The following is an 18,071-nucleotide window of genomic DNA, read 5'->3' as shown; positions in this document are numbered from 1 at the left end:
GAAAACTCTCTCCTCAGCAAAGTGTAGTCAACTCTCTCAGAGATTAAGTTTGGGAGTCGCAGGATGTCACATTCATATACAAGATGGAGCTTGGGTGTTAATGGAGATTAGAAACTCTTATGGGAACCTCTCTGGTTATAGCTCAGGTTAATTATCTTGGACAGAGAGACAGAAAAGAAAACTGTTTTTGAAAAGGATGCCGTCCAGCGCATATACATTTTTGCCTCTTTCGTAGCCACAATAGCTGAGAGTTGTAGACTTCAAGCTCATTGTTTCTCTCCAAAAACAGAAGAAAATAATTCTTCATTCCTGAATAGAATACCACTGGCCACAACGAGGGCTCAGGAGCAGTGAGCAGAAAAGATTGTTGTGACCACTGGCATCAAGAAGGGTTTCCTCAAGAGACAATGTCCCAGAGATCAGCCGAATTATAGCAAACATAATAGATTCTGCTTTCCCATTCAGCTCAGATCCGCACTTTTTCTCTCCCTTTGGCATTTGCAGCAGACGTCAAATACATATTTGTTGACTGTCTAGCATCTACATCGGCTCGCATAAATGGTATTTAAAGTTTAAATCTCCACTTTGATCGTTGAAAGGTAATTAGGCTACCAGCATTTCCAGTAGTACTCAATACTTTTTTGTGTTACTTACACACCACTTTTTCTTTGGAAGTAATGGCTCAGCTAAGGGGTTTGTTAAGTATAATCAAATGTTACAGACTGCGGTGCTGGGCTTTCAATTCATTCTGAAAACGTTGTGTATCCTCAGTAAATCGCAACCCCATGTGTGGGTTATTCTAAAGGCGAATTGCCTGGTGGGAGAAGGAAACACTGTCCAAGAGATGGCCAGGGTAAGTGGTTTCTCACACAAGCCTTCAAACACATTTGAAGATCAAAGCGGATTAGAAGGTTTGTTCAGAAAGAGTATGCAGCAGGAGAGGTGGGCCAGCAGTGTAGATCAATCAGTCAATCAATCATTGCACTTGTAGAGCGCGCTACTCACCCGTGAGGGTCTCAAAGCGCTTGGGGGGGCTGCTACTGCTTGAACAGCCAGGTCTTGAGGAGGGAGGGAGCTGCTACTGCTCGAACAGCCAGGTCTTGAGGAGTCTCCTAAAGGTCAGTAGGTCCTTGGTCTGACGTAGGTGGATGGGGAGGGTGTTCCAGGTCTTGGCAGCGAGGTAGGAGAAAGATCTGCTGCCGGTTGTTGTCCTGTGGATGCGTGGGACAGTGGTGAGGGTGAGGTCAGTGAAGCGGAGCTGACGGTTCAGGGTGTAGAAGGTGAGGCGATCATTGAGGTATGCTGGTCCGGCGTTATGGAGTGCTTTGTCGGTGTGGGTTAGGAGTTTGAATGTGATCCTTTTGTTGACGGGGAGCCAGTGTAGGTCTCTCAGGTGGGCTGTGATGTGGCTGTGGCGAGGGATGTTGAGGATGAGGCACGCAGAGGTGTTCTGTATCTGTTGCAGTCTCTTCTGGAGAGCCGCCGTGGTTCCTGCGTAGAGGGGCTCCTTTGTGGCTCGATGTCTGTGCAATGCACAACACTTTTAACTTCACACATCTGTTCATGGGGAGCAGCTTCTGTTGTGACAGGCAGTAGGTAGGTATGTTCTGTAATTACTGCACTCTTTCGGGCAGCAAGTCAAGCAAATAAGATTAAATAGATTGTATCTGCATGTGCTGGTCTACGGAAGGAAACAGTCTTTACAATTTTTTAAGCAGTAATCAAAGTTCCACTGTTTTAACTACAATACTCCAGAAGGGACAAGGTCCAATACCATTTGATCACATTCTATGCCTGTGCCACAAGGAGGGAGAGATCTTTCTTGGATAATTCAAGTTAGGGGGTACTCAGCCACCCATCTGCCCAGAGATAGCAGACAGTTAGCTGAGGAATTTATACATTTTGGTTGTATTGAGATTATACTGTCATTGGCATAGGTCATGAATGAGATACAAATGCATGTAGTCCTCATAGCTCCAATTGAGAAACAGGGCTATGAAGTGGCAAATGCTCTATCTACAAGTCTGAGATGATCATCTAAAACAGGGATAACTGACAGGACTTGCTTGGTGCTACTTCCAGACTGAAATATTCTTTACAGTTTTCTACCAGGTTGTTGGCTGTTCATATAAAAATGTAAATTACCTCCGACAGCCTAGTCCAACAACTAAGAAGTACAGGGGAGGTTGGACATGGGTTGGTTGCTCCCAGAATCATGCTGGGTACATGACTCCTTTGTTAGCAATTACTTAACATTTTTACATGCCATAGGTAAAAAATCTACTTTTCTCTTTGGTGACAGAGATTTAGAACATTCACTGAAAAAGCAGATGTTTTCGGTGCATGATCCAAAATATCATAATCACTCTGATTGTGCGTGTTACCTAATTCTAATTGTTTAAGGGGCAAGATATGCACTTCTTCATAGACCAAGAGAGAGAGTTACGCACAATCCTGATCAGTTTATTCTAGTTAACATTTATCTTAAGGTGACATTAGATATAAAACTGCAGTCCTGCACAGGTGAGGCACCCTTCACAAATCAAAAACCAAGGCTTGAAGAAATAAATCAGAAGAGGTGGACGTGGAGATGAGGAGAAAGAAATATGAAGGGCTGAGAATAGAAGGAAAGAACAAGGAAGAAATGGAAGAGCTTCACTGTTCTCTTTCAATGCTTTGTTTTTATTTCCTGTAGTGAGGCCATTTTAAAACGAGCTTGTTCAAAGGATGAACAAAACAGTTGAATCGATCTGTAGCCTAAAAACACAGATACCTTAGCCCCATGCTAGCCCATGGCTTCGAACTATGACACACGGCAAGACTTACCATGTAACAGTGGTGGTTCACAAGGATCCGGATTTCAAAACGTTGGCCCTTGTGAAACGGCATTTCATGCTTTCTCTCCTCTTTCCCCCATTGCTGCCTCTCCTTTGTGTTGCAGACAACGACACCACCTTCCGAAAAGCGTGGGTTGAAATGGAAAGCAGTGTCATGATCACACTGCAAGTTCACAGAAAACCTATAAGGGGAAACAAAGGGGACATATCTCCAGATTACACCCAGCTGGAATCAGCCATCACTGCCTTGCATGATGCCCCAGTCAAGAGTAGTTTCTTTGCACTGAATCGCCGCACCTTCAGGGCATATAAGGGTGCCTCAGGAAAAATAAAAACATCATGAATAATTCCATTTGTGACACACTTCCAACAGGTAAAATTGTAGTAACCTGGCTGATGGTGCTGGTTGACGGGTTTTATGCTTGTTTGTAAAGGTGTGTTTTTAGTTGTTTTAAGAACAGGTGTGCTCACTCTGGCTCTAGACTGGAGACCTTCTCAGTTTGTGTTTTAATGATCAGGTTGTGTATGTCTGCTCTAGTGAGTTTCTGGGTTAGCCCACCTTTACAACACGTCCAGTACAATAAGGGACCACTACATTGCAAGCACTGCAACACATTTACCTCTAGAACACAGTAAGGTACATTAAGATAAGTTATAATGCATTATATTTATACAGCAATGAAGGATTTAATAATGTGTGGTTGGTGGTGTTAGAGGAGGTTTTAGGATTCAGGGATGGTTAGTGGTAAGGGGTATTAATGGATTTGTAGCGTTCATGGACAGGTAATGAGTAATAAGGGTAGTGAAGGGGGTTAGGATTCAGGAATGGGCAGTGGTAAGGGACAGTACTGGATGTATATGGTTCAGTGTTGGATAGTAGTAACGTTTAGAAAGGGCAATATGGATTACTTAAGGTTTTTGGGTGGTTATGGGAGGGTTAAACTACAGTATAAAAACTATTACTCACTTCGCAGTAATTCACAGTGCTGAATTCATTTACAGAATTTTTAGCTTCACCAGACAAATAAAAAAATGAACCACACATCATTTTATCTTTTTTTCAGTGATGGTGAAAAAAATTGATTTCCCAATGACGGGACTGTTCTTAGATTGTTAATCAGCACACAGAACCAGCTCACCCTTACAGGCCCATCCTTATTACAACTATCTACCAATTAATCTATCTCAAGATGGCAAAATAAACATTGTAAACAAGAATTCATTGCACTTTATTTTTTTTCTTTATATACATCTTATTATACCTGCTCCATAGTTTCAACGTACAACAAAAGGAAAACACATTTTAGAATACTTTCAATTTTCTTACAAAGCACTTTGAATTTAAAGTTTGATTTATAATAAGACACATTTTTGTTACAACTCTGTCATCCCATCTCTAGGGGGCGCTACAAATGGACTATCTGTAGCCTGGGAGTCACAATGAACACTCACTAAGAATCCCTTTCTGACTCCCGTTTGCTTCCCTTTTCGGTATGGTATGCTATTGAAGACCTACATTGCATTCCATGGACTTCAGGTCCCATAATGCACTGCCTGGTAGTCGGTAAGACCTGTAATCTGCTGTCCATTGTTTCCTATGAGAATAGTACCGCTGTTCCTTTATACTGGATTCTCTCCTCCAGGACTTGTGAGGGGCTGGAACTGCACACACCTGTGATTACTCTTGTGCATCCCAGCCATGTGACTCTGACCTGGGCTTGTGCTGCCTGGAACTGCTTATAACCTACCATTTCCTGAAGCTCCTCGTCGTGCATTGGAGTTAGTTTCCTTTGTGTACCAGACCTCTTGTTGGCTTGTGTTCCAGTCCAGTTCCTGCCTTGCTTCAGCCTGAAACTGCTCTATGTTTCCCAGTCCAGTTCCTGCTTGTTCCAGCTCCCTGTGTTCAGTCCTGTTCTTGATTGCTTCAGTCAGAGCCTGCTGTATGTTTCCCAGACCAGCTCCTGCTTGCTTCAGCCAGATTCTGCTCCCTGTCTCAGCCTTGTTCCTGCTAGCTTCAGCCAGAGCCTGCTCCCTGTTTCTCACCCCTATTCCTGCTTGCTTCAGTTAGAGCCTGCTCCCTGTTTCCAGTCCTGTTCCTGCTTTGCTTTAGCCTGAGCCTGTTCCCTGTTCCTGCTTTTGCCTCCTAGTTGTTCCTTCTGTTCTGGTTCCTCTTGGGTTATTGTGTCTGATAAGGGTATCAGTCCTCACCTGTGTATAAGTGTTTTCCTTTGTTCTGGGGTTGGCTCCTGGCTTCTAGGAGGCAATTCCTGGCCCATCCTTTGTAATATGTAGTCTTAAGTGCCTAACTGTGACAGTGTGCTATTGCTGTTTTCCAGGAATTACCACTGTGTCTCCAGGTGGACCCACAAGTGTTTGCACGTATATGTAAGTACAATCCTTGTTTGTGCCCTACAGGTCCAGGGACAGAATCACTTCTGCTGCCTCCTTTTTATGGGGCTTGCGGGGTGACTATCTGTAAGTGTAATCTGCACAGAGGCATTGACGTTCCCTGTTGCTGTAGGAATTCTGATCTTTACCTGTGTACAACCTTAGTGGTGACCCCAGTGTGGTTGTCCATTACTGATTAGTTCCCTGTTTGTTCACACTAAGGTTGCCCTGCCTTCACTATCCTGTTTCTGTGCTTTACCAGAGCTGTTCATTCCCAGTGTATTCCTTTAGCTGCTCTTCTGCTTCGGTACACTACCTCCATAGGGAGATATTCCTCAAGGAGTGCCCCAACCAGAGTCCAGACAGAACCGCTCGGAACCATGACAGTTTTTGCATAAAACACATTTTAAATATTAGCACAATAAGTCAACAGACACACACATTTCTGAAAACACTGACAGACACATCCGCAGTATCAGTTAAACAATGAACAGGAAACATACTATGTTCAAATGTTCTAAATCGTTCTTAAGAGTACTAAATGGAATCATTAAACTGTGTAATATTAAAAATACATACCAAGTAACAAGTGTAGTGTAGTATAGTTCTATATTGAAATCGTGGGGTTCAGGTGATATATATTTATCAATCACTCAACCTTCGGTCTCGTGGTTTGGAAATGTCATAGAATCCATTGATTTTAATATAGGTCCACATTACACAGTTACCTGCTGTGTATTATCGCTGTCTCTCTCTCTCTCTCTATATATATATATATATATATATATACATATATATATATATATAGATAGATATATAGATATAGATAGATATATTGTTTTTGCTTTACAAGTGGCAAAAGACTTTGTCCCTTTATAGCTCGGCATGGATGGCACTGTGCTAATCCTATGTTAAGAAACTTGGCTAGAAAAACAGGCATTTAAGGTGAACAAATTTAGAGTGTCGCTGGTGTTGCAGGGTACTCCTTACCGCAGTTGCTCTCCACCTAAACTTGGGAACTATCCAGAGATCTCTCTTCTTTTTTGCATAATTTATGCATCACTCTAACCCTGAAAGGGTTTAGTTTTGACTTATACGGGGTGTTCCCTTGTGTCTTGACAAAGCTTAATCTCTTTGAGCTATAATGATAGCGAAACATGTGTCAGAGGTTTCTTTTCCTTAATCTAGGTTGTCTTGGATGGTATTATACCAATCCAAAACTGTAATACTGTGCCTGGAGTGGTGAAACACCTTTGTCATTTTACAGCTCGGCAAGGATGGCATTGGGTCAACCCTAAGCTAAAAGATTTAGCTGTACAAGTTGTAAAAGACTTTGGGCCAGATGTAGGAAGTTCCGATTTTGCGAATCGGAAATTGTGAGTTGGTTCGACTCGTAATTTCCGATTCGCAAAATCGGATGCAGAACGGTGTCTCAGACACTGTCTGCGATACGCTATGGGGTCGCAAAGACCCACCTCATTATTATTAATGAGGTGGGTTGCATTTGCAACCCCATTGCGAGTCCCTGCACTCACAGGGATGGTGGCCTGCTGAAGACAGCAGACCTCCATGTCTGTGACTGCTTTTTAAATAAAGCAGTTTTAATTTTATTTTAAAGGAAAACGAGTTGCAAAATAAAAAAATAACGAAACCATTTCGTTTCGTTTTTTCAGAGTAGGCAGTGGTCCATTGGACCACTGCCTGCTCTGAAAAAACATTTTGGGCAACGTTCACAAAGGGAAGGGGTCCTCATTTGCAAATGAGTTACCACCAGTGTGACACTGGTGGTAACTGCGAATTGCTTTGCGACCGCATTCGCGGTCGCAAAGCAACTTAGCATCGCGATGCGAGTCGCAAATAGGAAGGGGACACCCCTTCCTATTTGCGAGTCGCATTCACAATTTGCGAGTCGATACCGACTCGCAAATTGTGAATGAGCATCGCGATGAGCATTTTGCATGGCACAAACTGCGATTTTCACAGTTTGCACCATGCAAAATGCTTCCTACATCTGGCCCTTTGTTCCTTTCTAGCTTGCCGTGGATAGCACTGTGCTAATCCCATGCTTAAAAACTTTGCTAGAAAAACAGGCATTTGAGGTGAGCAAATCTGGAGTGTCCGGTGTGTGTGTGTGTGTGTGTGTGTATATATATATCCTACTGGCTGTCACCAGTAGGTAGTTATAATTAAGACCTAGTTTCCATAGGAAAAGCTTTTTAAATTTGCCAATAACTTTGACGCTGTTTGAATCTTCACAATTTTTTTTAAACTAATACGACAATCAGCTCAGCTGCTGTCTTAGGAGTTTGGGGGTGATCCATCAAGTGGGGGCTGAGAAAAAGGGGGGTTACAAAATGCAATTTGCCCATTCATTTTCCCACAGGGTCTTTAGACATGACTACATCCCAAATCGATGAACGAAATTACACCAAATTTGGCAGGAAGCTAGATTTTGGTGCACAGATTGTGCTTTTTGTGATTTGGTGTAAATCTGTTCAGTATTTTCTGAGATACTTCAGATAAAAAAATATAGATATCTAGGGATGCAGGGATCCGCAGATCCAACTGTCCCAGTGCTGATATCTGATTGGCTGCCAACAATTTAACCAGGAAGTGCTGCGAGCCATTTTTGGACTCTGCTTCAGCCAAGTCCCAAAAACAAAATGCAAAAAAAAAAGAAAGGGGGCAAGGTAGGAATACCCTAAACCCCTAGCCCCTAACACTGATCTAGGGATTCTCCTGGAATCTGCAGATTTTGACAAGTATTTTTTTTAATTATTTTTTTTTTTTTAACGCACGTCCTCCAAACAGACCCAAGCCTTCTTCCTCGGGAACCAGCTCAGGACATCTGGAGAAGGGCAGGTGGCCTGATCAAATGTTGGCTTGTCATCTGATCCATGATATGTGTTCTCAGCAGCTTACTTAAATTTTTCTACTTTGGTACTTTTTTGTTGTTGCAAGAGGAGCCCTCCCTGCAGGATTCTATCTTCCTGGGGTTCACGCCTAACCAAACACCAAACCCTGGAGAACAGGCTGCTATCCCACATAGAGGGGTGGTGCAAATGACAATGTATGTGGTAATGCCCTCTTTCCATTAATGTAATCCGAGCTCATGCTGCTATATGAAGTGAGTCTGTCCCGCAAACTTTGAAAAAGCTGAAATGACGTGGCTAGTTTCCTGCTTCTTCAAAGTTCATAACATCAGTACACCATCCTGAACTGCTAGAAATGGGGTCTTTGGTTGACAGTCAGGTTACCCCCTGTTCAAGCAAGGACCCTAAATCTAGTCAGGGTAAAAGAGAATCACCCTCAGCTAACCCTGCTTACCTCCTTGGTAGCTTGGCAGAGTAGTAGGCTTAACTTCACAGTGCTAGGTGTAAAGTATTTGTACCAACACACACAGTAACTTAATGAAAACACTACAAAATGACACAACACCAGTTCAGAATAATAGGAAATATTTATCTAAACAAAACAAGACCAAAACGACACAAATCCAACATACACAAGTCAAGTTATGAATTTTTAAAGATGAAACTCAAAAATAGCTCTTAGAAACACAAAATGCTTCGATGAAGTGTTAGCACGGCGTCGTGATGGAGTCGTTCCCAACAAGCTGACACCAGCGGCACCGGACACGGAGTCGCGTAGACCCCCAAGTACAGTACCTTTGGTGAAGGGTGAAAACAAGTCGATGCGCGAAGTCGGGGATCGTGGCGTCTGTGTGAAACGCTGAATCAGAGCACTTCGGGCGGCGGCGCTCACGACGTGGTGTGAGACTTCCACGGAGTTGCGGACTTCAGCGGGGCTGCAGCGGCGTCGGGCCTGCGAAGGTCGTCGCGTTCCAGCAAAGATCACGGAGACGGTTACAGGCGGCGTCACTGGATTCAGCAGCGGCGTCGGTCCGAAGTCGTCCGTAGTTGATTTCCTTGGATTTCCACCAGCTTTCCTTTCAAGGGCCCAGGGACTGGATAGGGCACCACTTGTCAGAGCAGGAGTCTCTCCAGAGACTCCAGGTGCTGGCAGAGAGAAGTCTTTGCTGTCCCTGAGACTTCAAACAACAGGAGGCAAGTTCTAAATCAAGCCCTTGGAGATTTCTTCACAAGATGGAAGGCACACAAAGTCCAGTCTTTGCCCTCTTACTCTGGCAGCAACTGCAGGATAGCTCCACAAAGCACAGTCACTGGCAGGGCAGCTCTTCTTCCTCAGCTCTTCAGCTCTTCAGCTCTTCTCCAGGCAGAGCTCTTTGTTTCCAGAAGTGTTCTAAAGTCTGTGGTTTTGGGTGCCCTTCTTATACCCAATTTCTCCTTTGAAGTAGGCCTACTTCAAAGTGAAGTCTCTTTAGAATGTGAAATCCTGCCTTGCCCAGGCCAGGCCCCAGACACTCACCAGGGGGTTGGAGACTGCATTGTGTGAGGACAGGCACAGCCCTTTCAGGTGTAAGTGACCACTCCTCCCCTCCCTCCTAGCACAGATGGCTCATCAGGAAATGTAGACTACACCCCAGCTCTCTTTTGTGTCACTGTCTAGTGTGAGGTGCAACCAGCCCAACTGTCAAACTGACCCAGACAGGGAATCCACAAACAGGCAGAGTCACAGAAATGGTATAAGCAAAAAAATGCTCACTTTCTAAAAGTGGCATTTTCAAACTCACAATCTTAAAATCAACTTTACTAAAAGATGTATTTTTAAATTGTGAGCTCAGAGACCCCAAACTCCACATGTCCATCCGCTCCCAAAGGGAATCTACAATTTAATCAGATTTAAAGGTAGCTCCCGTGTTAACCTATGAGAGGGACAGGCCTTGCAACAGTGAAAAAACAAATTTAGCAATATTTCACTGTCAGGACTTATAAAACACATTACTATATGGCCTACCTTAACCATAAACTGCACCCTACCCTTGGGACTACCTAGGGCCTACCTTAGGGGTACCTTACATGTAAGAATAGGGAAGGTTTGGGCCTGGCAAGTGGGTACACTTGCCAAGTCGAATTTACAGTTAAAACTGCAAACACAGACACTGCAGTGGCAGGTCTGAGATATGATTACAGAGCTACTCATGTGGGTGGCACAACCAGTGCTGCAGGCCCACTAGTAGCATTTGATTTACAGGCCCTGGCACCTCTAGTGCACTTTACTAGGGATTTACTAGTAAATCAAATATGCCAATCATGGATAAACCAATCACATACAATTTACATAGAGAGCATGTGCACTTTAGCACTGGTTAGCAGTGGTAAAGTGCTCAGAGTTCAAAAGCCAACAGCAACAGGTCAGAAAAAAATAGAAGGCAGGAGGCAAAAAGATTGGGGATGACCCTGCATAAGCAAAAAAGTCCACATGAACAAGTAAAAAATGCGCGAGACATTCAGTCGTCACAAGTTCCTCAAATCAAATAAAGGATATGATAACCGAAGCTGTTCAAGTTTTTTTTCTTTATAACAAGGTCAGCTAACTCTCCTTTTATTCAGTGGGTAAAACATGCTTATTAAAGAAGGAACAAACAATTGGCAATATACAGAAGAGAGAGCCAGTGAAATAATCGCGAAAATATGACATTAAAATTAGTACTCCAGTTTCAGTGAGCAAGAAGGGCGCTCTGTTTTGTATTTGGTGGACTTGCTTGATTTACGGGCCTGTCGTAAGTGGCTTTTTTGGAAACAGAAGCCTCGGTGTCTTGAACAAAAATTACACTATTATTTATTCCCCTGCTGTTGTTTATGATGGAAATAAAATGTACAAAAATAAAGAGGTGGGGCAAACACATTTCCATTAGCCATGAAGGAGAACAATATGCCAGAACACCCTTTCTCCATAGCTTACTCCCACAAGGCTTTCCCAAGGGCAGACACGAATTAAACACTTCATCTAAAAAATTAAGAAATGCTAAAACTGAAAATTATCTCTTTGTTTCCATCGGTTTTCAACATCACAGTAAACAGTGGCATGCTATCTCCCACTATCAATATTTGTGAAGAGCAAAACCTGTCATACTAAGGAGAAAGTAAGTTTGATGGGAAGTCAAGCGTTACACCACCCCAAAGAGAGCTTTAGAAGCAATCAAGATCTAAGGGACAGATTTACAAACCTGTAGCACTGCCTTAGCGTCATTTTTAGAATGCTAAGGTGGTGTTAAGGTGGCCATTCCCCCGTGCAATATTTACAAAGTGGCACAATGCATGCATTGTGTCACTTTGCAAACCCTTGCAGCACATTTTCCCTATGTCAGGCACAATGTATGCAAGGGGGGTGGTGTGTTCCCACGCAGGGAGGCCCAAAAAGTGGCGCAGTGAAATTTACAAGATATCACTGCACCTTTGTTTCCGTAATTTTTAACTCCTGCTCAGGGCAGATGTTAAAGTGACGCACCCCTGTGCTTTGTTGCACTAGCACAGCAACAGCATCAAAAAAGTTAAGGCAATGACCTCCATTGTGCGCTGTATTCTAAATACAGCGCAACCATTGTGTCATTAGTGGGGTAACGGGGAACGCAAGAAAAGTGGCGCATCAGGACCGATGCACCACTTTCTTGTAAATCTTCATCTAAATGAGCTTCATGATAGGGAAGAACCCGGATGTAAAGGAAAGAGAAGAAATATCAAGTTCACTGCCGCATTTCCACCAGCTTGAAAACTAAGAGCCTCTTCTGCTAATAGTCGTCAGGCCAGCTCGGTGGGGTGACTGCTCACCACTGAACATATGGCGACAGACATGCCATGGGTTGCACTCCCAGCAAGGCCCATTCAGTCTCCCATCATTAGGAGGGCTGTAGAGAGAGACAATAACTTGGGTATAGTTACATTCTCTTTCCTACAGTGTGCTTGGCTTTAGACAAATAATTGTTTATGAAAAAAAAGTAACTGCTGCATCAAGTCTGAGGGGGTCATTCCGACCAAACACCGCCCGCGGTCAGATGACCGCGGGGGGCATTCCGACTTTCCCGCTGGGCCGGCGGGCGATCTGCAAAAGATCGCCCGCCGGCCCAGCAGGAAAGCCCCAGCAAAGATGAAGCCGGCTCCGAATGGAACCGGCGGATTTGCTGAGGTGCGACGGGTGCAGTGGCACCCGTCACGATTTTCAGTGTCTGCCAAGCAGACACTGAAAATCTTGCTGGGGCCCTGTTAGGGGGCCCCTGCACTGCCCATGCCTGTGGCATGGGCAGTGCAGGGGCCCCCAGGGGCCCCACGACACCCGTTCCTGCCAGCCTCTTCCTGGCGCTGTAAACCGCCAGGAACAGGCTGGCGGGAAGGGGGTCGGAATCCCCATGGCGGCGCTGCTTGCAGCGCCGCCATGGAGGATTCCTTTGGCCAGGGGAAAACCATCGGGAAACCGCCGGTTTCCCTTTTCTGACCGCGGCTTTACCGCCGCGGTCAGAATTGGCCAGGAAGCACCGCCAGCCTGTTGGCGGTGCTTCCGTGGTCATTGGCCCTGGCGGTCAATGACCGCCAGGGTCAGAATGACCCCCTGTGTGTCCATGCAAGGTGACTCTTGCATATGCCATCACACCACGGCCCCTGTAGCATCATGATGCATGATGATGCATGAATGCGTGTACATCATTCGGCACAAGATTTGTTTTGCCTGTGCTGTTCATAATTGGTAATACCCATTTTTTTCTTGTCATTTCAATTACATTTTAATTTTATTCATTTGATATCGGCCCAATAATGTAGCACATTTATTATTTTTGCTAGTGCTTAACAGTATAGGCAAAAAACATTGGCAAGCCAAAAGGCGAGATATACTGACTTTGCCAGCACCTGTTCCTCCTTGTAAATGTAGAAAGGTGAAGGTATTATATGGTATGACTATGGAGTCTTACCATGGAATACCAACACAATACCCAGTAGTGGACCTCGGATTCACTCTCAGCAAACCCTAGCTCAGTCCTTGCAGTGTGGCAAAGAGCAGTCAGGCTACCTAAAGGAAACATCAGGGCTCGAAAAATCATACAAATTTTACTAGACCTGCAGGTCAAGTAACTTAAATAATCTACTTGACCTAACTGTAAATGGGGCTCAAAGTGTGTGATCCAAGGCTAATAGTTTACAGAGTCGCCTTTTTCTTCATTCTCACATATGATTGCACCTTCAAATATGTGAGCTCATCATTTCTGCAGTACAAAATAACCTCTTGTTTGATTAAGTAGACTAGAGTTTGCTGCATGCATCACAATAATCTAGCCCACATACCCATGACATCTAGCCAAAATAACCTAGGACTTCTGTTAGTTTACTAACAACATTGCATCAGGGCAGGAGTGTTTTTCAGTTTGTTTAAATTCTCAATTTTAATAAATACATTACTAAACCATGATGTGGTAATATATTGTCATCTGCACACAGTAACTTTCCAAGAAATGTCTAAAAACCTCTCCACTAACTTGCAGCTTTACTGATAAAACTATATAGAATATTAACAATCTTTGAAAATTGGATTTCAGGAAACATATCCTTTGCACATCAACAGGTAAAGTATTTTGATTTGTTTTCATCCTATTGAAATATTTTTTTCATCTCACAGAGAAGGGCTTTCACAACTACTGAAATATATTTTGAAATGTTTGCTCAGTTAACATAGTCATTTAAATGGTGTGTGTTAGGAAAAATCTGACACCCTATTTCCTTTTATTTTACATTCCAAGCAGCAGGTCACACAGTTCACCTTACAAAGTCCTGGAACTCTACAGTCAGAAGGAAAATTAATTGTAAGAAAAACTGAAGTTTGACCTCTGTCTGTGAACATAGAGCAAATGTGACATAAGAACAAGATTTAAAGGCATCTTTTATTGCCCCTCCACCTTTCAACTGAACAAAACGCCTGTTCAGTGTCAACACATTAGAAAGGACCAGTAAGTATTAAAAATAGCTGGACCTGATCAAATAAGACTCGCCAATGCAAGTGGTTGATTCTGAGCCCTGAACATGTAAAGCAATTTACATTAACAACATGAACGAGCTCCTGCACATATGCCCTCACTCATGGAACAGTGCATCCTGCCCCTGGGTTAGAGGGGGCCTACCTTAGGTGGGACTGACCTGCCAATGGGCAGTAACAAGGACTCTGCCTCCACCTGGTGTGGGTAGAGTCTCACCAGAGCAGCAGGCTGCTCTTGTAGGCTGACATGGGAGCTCTGCAGTCTCTCTTTTACTTGGGGTACTTAGGGTGGCACAATCAGTGCTGCAGCCCTGGTACCACCTTTATCACCCTTGCCCTAGGTACCCTGGGTACCATTTACAGGCGACTTGCAGGGTTGGTAAGGTGCTTGGCAATTGGCTTATGCAATTCAACATACCATTTTAAGGGAAAGAGCATTGGTATTGGGGCCTGGTTAGCAGGCCTCAGTACACTGACAGGTCAAAAACAACAGCATCTAGCACTTCAAATGGGAGCAAAAAGTGGGGCATTTGCAAACAAGTCCATTTTGCTACAGTAAGTATGTATACCTTCTAACGAAAATAGTGGAATGATGTCTGGCCTTCTGGTCAAAATATTTTACCACTGGAACACTCTTCATCAATTATAAGGCTGTCTTTTATCTTGATTTTTTTTGTGTAGTGCTGCTTTGTACTGGCTGCTAATTTAGATTGTTGTTGATTATAATGAAGGCACTTTTAACATTCTTCACAGGTAACACGTGGTACGGACCAGTGAAAGCATTAAACCTTTCATTGGGAAATCAAATCTATTTTTCACAGCAGTCAGACTGTTTTTGGTAGGACCCTATCCCTTTAGGATTTGGGAGAGGAAGTCCTTATGCATTGCTGAAGAAATTGACTGCTTCTTTGAACAGGTTTGTCTTTAGTATTTTAGTGAATATTATCTGTTTTTGGGCCTCAAAATGTAATTTGGCACCAACACACGGTGTAGTGTTTAACTGTGGCTATCCACACCTCATGAAAACATCTTCCCTGCTTCTAACTGAATCAAAAGTGCTAGATGGGGGGGCTGGCTGCTATTGTGCATAGATAACTAGCCCTGCACTCAGCAGCATGATAAGACATGCACTCCATTACATATGGTACCTAGAAGAAATTAACAATCCTGGATTCCTGGAAAACTGAATACTAGGTAAGACCAAGACAATGGTTCAATTGTTGAAGTTCTATGAATATTTTTCAAAGTAATTCTATGAATAATCTTCACTTAAAGGGGCAGGAGTCTACCAGATTATCTGTACACTGGATGCATCGCAAAGTGTATAAGTAAGACAATGCACATGCAATGTTAACGTTCCAAAAAAGGGACCAAAAAAATGAACAAAATAAAAATTAGTACTGCAGCCTTCTCCTCTGAATTTCTTCTTCCCTTTAGTCCTATAGTTATTTAAGGAATGCTATATGAAATGCCCTAGACACTTGATCTGATAAAATGTCCCATAAGTGGCAGTAAAAAGTGAAGTATCTGCAATATTCGTTTTTGGGCTATTCCGAATTCCCAATATACAGCAGAGAGAAAGCCACTAACCGTGGGGGTGGTGTGCTTATAGATGCTTATAGGGGGTTGACAGCAGGTCGTGCATGGTGTGGGATTTGGTGCTTGTAGGGTGTTGGCAGCAGGCCCTGTGACCAAGTGCTGCCATGCACAGTCAAAGGCTGTGCATGGTTTTGGTTGAATTAACGTAAAGTAATTAAAATGACTTAACATTAAAAAAACATAGAAATCCCCTGGAAAAAAATAAAGGTTACAGGGACGTTATAATTAGGAAACTGAATTGAATAAACATTTGAGATGTCATCAATGATATCACTGACCATGTCATGAAAGATGTAATATGTGAGGTCATAAGCAGTGCATTGTGGGGGCGTGAGTTATAGTTAGAGCTGTTAACTATAACTGCTGAATTTCACAGTTTTTTTACAAGTGTAATGTGAGCCTAACTATAACGTCCCTGTAATCTTTGTTTTTTTCAGTGAATTTCTAAGAATTTTAAATGTTTATTTTCTAACTGTAACTTCCCTGTAACCTTTGTTTTTTTCAGTGATTTTATTTTTAATTCTATGTCCTAACTATAACATCCTTGTAACCTATTGTTTTTTCAGTACATTTCTATGTTTTTTTGAATTCTGTTTCCTAACTTTAACGTTCCTGTAGCCTTTGGTTTTTTCAGTGAATTTCTATGCTTAAAAAAAAAAATCGATTTCATAACTATAACGCCACCGTAACATTTGATTGTTTGAGTGAATTTAAATTGTATTTTATAACTATAATCTGTATGGTTTCAAAATGGGTGTATGAGTGCTTGAATAGGTTGGTAAGTGGGTGTATGGGAAGGTATATGGGCCTGTCAGTGAGTGTGTGAGAGGTTTTGTAGATCTGTGATTAGATACATAAGTTGCTGAGTAAGTAGGTGAGTGAGTGTATGAGTGTGTCAGTGGGTCTGTGAGTGGATGTGTGAGTCTGACTTTCTGTGTGTGTGGTGCATGAGTCTCTGAGTAGGTCTGTGAGTGGATGTGTGTGTCTAGGTGGGTCTGTGAGTGGGTGCATGAGTGTCTGAGTGGGTCTGTGAGTGAGTGTGTCAGTGTTTGAGTTGGTCTGTGACGTATTTGTGAATATTGCATGCAGTGACAAAAATAATTTTAAAGTCCTAATTTGACCCTCAAACACCATTATATCACACCCCTAGGGTCAGGGTACCTCCACCCTGACACCTAATACCGGTTTTTATTTAGTTTTTCAGCCCAGGGGACCGTGTCCCATAACCTAAAATGGCAGCCACAACTTTCTGATCAGGTTGCAGCCAGCCAATCACAGCATTCCTGTTGGCGTGCACTATCATGAATATGCCACGATCGCTGCAAAAACATCACAACGGATCCACAGCCCTAGATATACACATTTATTTCGCCCTTATTATCTTAAAAACTACTGAATCGATTTACATCAAATAACAAAAAACACAATCTGAAGAACACAATCTATCTTTCTGCAAAATTACTTATAATTCCGTCCAGAGATTGAGGATGTAGTCATGTTCAAAGCACCTATGGGAAATAACATGGAAGACACACTTTTTTTACCCCCCCTTTTTTCACCCACACACCCTTTATCTTGGCCCCCTGCTTGACAGATCACCCCAAGACTTTCCATGTGCAACAAGACTCAACAGCACACTTTTTTAGGAACATTTTGTGAAGATCCATGAAACAACACTAAAGATATTGGCAAGATAAAAAACGCTTTTCCTATGTAAACATGGCCCTAACTATAACTACCTACTAGCGCCCGTCAGTAGATAATAAATATATATATTTATATATATATATATATATATATATATATATATCTACTATATATACTAAATGTATATGTGTTAGTGTATTTGAAGAAGAGTAGTCAATTGAAAGTTTGATTTAAGGCGCAGTTGTGGAGTGCTTTGCAGTGGTAAGTGCTCGATGTTACTGTAGCATACACTCCTCCTAGTCTCCATTTCAATTTCCTTTTTTCTCAAACTACACTTGGCTCTTAACTCTTTCAGCTTCTTGTACAATTTGTAAAAAAAAACTGCAACTAGGGCACACAAGACCATGATCAATAGGGGTCTTAAAATAGTTCCTAGAATTCCTCTTCCTAGGTTTCCAAACCACCTTCTGATGGATAAATAACCACTACATATCGCGTCCCATGCACCTGTCATTGTTAACTCCTTCAGGTCCTGTTTCAAGTGAGTCATGTTTGAAATTTACTTTCTTATCTATTTACTACTGTCAGGTATGTAAATGCAACATTTTCACATGTAACATTTTGCAAACTCCGCCATCCTTTGCGAGTACAGTGTCTAACGTAAGGCAATTTTGTAAAACCATTTATCTCACAGCAACAATTTCTGTATCCATTAACAAT

Source organism: Pleurodeles waltl, chromosome 3_2 (assembly GCF_031143425.1).
Source record: "Pleurodeles waltl isolate 20211129_DDA chromosome 3_2, aPleWal1.hap1.20221129, whole genome shotgun sequence".
NCBI lineage: Eukaryota > Metazoa > Chordata > Amphibia > Caudata > Salamandridae > Pleurodeles > Pleurodeles waltl.
Note: the sequence above shows the minus strand (reverse complement) of the source record.